We start from the raw sequence: 1,983 nt of genomic DNA on the forward strand, positions 1-1,983 counted from the left end.
ATAAATATATAAATTCATGCTCTAATATTGTATACTACTAATGTTTGTAATTATTATTGTATACTTGTATAGGCCTATTTATCGTTAGATTAAAAATATCGTCTGATTAGACTAAAATAAGTATGCTGTGTGACTAGGAACCCAATGAAGTACAGCTTTGTATTTTAATAAAGTTTTCCCCTTTCACGTTATGCATAAAACTCTACCACGACTCAGGAACTAAATCCCAGTGTATTGCCGATGCGAAAGTCAGTTTAACGAAACTTAGTGTTCAATTTGAGAATTGGTAAATGTGTACTAGAAGTTACTGTGGTCACATGGGCCATTCCAACACGATGAAGCTTCCGAGATAGGACTGGAAGCTGTACTAGTGTAAATTAATCCTCTCGATTCCGAACAAAGGAAGCAGAAATTAATTAGTACTAGATTAATTATAAAAAATCTAGTTGAAGAAGTTTCATCGACGTTTGTGGGGTTGCTATTCGAGATTAGTTACAGATCCTAAGCTTTTGTTGCTGATTTTCGGATGTAAGAGTGAGTTACCAAAACTTAGAATAATAAATTGATCAGATAGGCTTTATTACAGTCATCATACGTATATGATATAATACATCAAGAAAATAAGACACCACCAAAGAATTGACAAGGATGCTAAACGACCAAAAAGAGGACTTCAAGAAACCCAAGTGTAACCCAAAGCAGTATTCAAAGACAAGTGGAAGTATATGAAAAAATATTACTTGGGGGGGTTATATAATGTTATCTAGAGGGCTCGCGCCTACATTAAAAACGGCCTTGCAAATTTAACCAAAAATACAACTCTATTGGAACGAATGACCGATATGTCTACAGAAAATAAAATCCATAATTTCGATTGATATAATAGTTCAAAAAATGTTACACGTTACTACACATGGTGTCCATGGATATAGCAGGATGTAGCTTGTGTAGTCCGCTGTTTCCCGCACTAGGGAGATAGAGATGAAGAATGAAAGGTTCCCTTATACACCTATAACGCCGCTGATTACCCATGGGAATGACTTAGCAGATTGCGTTCGACACTTGCAATATGGGCGCAAGTTGAGCCCAAGGGAAACACTACTTCTACAAATAAGGTAAACTGACTCAGTAGTTTGTTACCAAGATAAAAGGGAGTTCACAAACACATTTTTTTCAATTTGATTCAGTGCTGCTCGAAGCAATTAATGAATTTTGCGAAAAGGGTTAGTCAAGTAAAATAAACTCTTAACTAGTTTAAAACAAATATGTTGAAGGAACGTTTTATCAATACTCTCAAAACTCTTTTTCTCGATAGTAAAAAAAAAAAATCTGTCTTAATAGCTAATCGATAGGAAACATCCGTCATTTCGAGATCGAATTTAGCAAAAACTTAAATGCCCGACCGAAACGAATGGTGGAAGGTGAAGTGTACTACGACTCAGGAACTAAGTTAATAGTTTTGAATGAGGATCAGCGATATGAGGTGTAAGCTAATCCTGCAGAAGAGACTAATCAGAAAAATGCTGACTACCTTCGACCAAGGAGCTCTCTAATCTGTTAATTTGTCACTTTATACCTTCTTGGTTATTTTAGAGTAGATTGTTTTACGAAGTTAAATATTTTTATAATTCATATAAACTTTATTTTCTTATTTGTATAGCTTTATATTAAATATGTAAACTATATATGTATTTGTAAATAATAAGGTAGGACCAAATATGGCCTAGGTCCTAGTGCTGAAAAATAATACAAACATGGGATTACTGTATAAAAAAGAGTTAGCATCTGTTTCTATAAGTAGACTTTATGAAAGAGTTATGGAAGAACGGGTTCTGCGATTCTCTAGAGTAACTTTGAAGTCGAAGGGTACAGGGGTTGTTATTTTTGAGGTAACTTCTCATATTTCTTGTGAATGATATATTTGAGCTATCTAGGAACCTGTTGACTACCAGGGCATTCAAAAAGTCCTGTCGTTTTTCGTTT

General features: G+C 34.4%; 1 protein-coding gene across 1 annotated transcript in view; it reads left to right on the forward strand.

Moving 5' to 3' along the window:
- Positions 1 to 1,983, forward strand: part of LOC106689479 (PBAN-type neuropeptides) — an 11,161-nt gene that overhangs the window by 5,847 nt on the left and 3,331 nt on the right. The window lies entirely within an intron of this gene.

Source organism: Halyomorpha halys, unplaced genomic scaffold (genome assembly GCF_000696795.3).
Source record: "Halyomorpha halys isolate HHAL.00 unplaced genomic scaffold, Hhal_1.1 Scaffold1371.1, whole genome shotgun sequence".
NCBI lineage: Eukaryota > Metazoa > Arthropoda > Insecta > Hemiptera > Pentatomidae > Halyomorpha > Halyomorpha halys.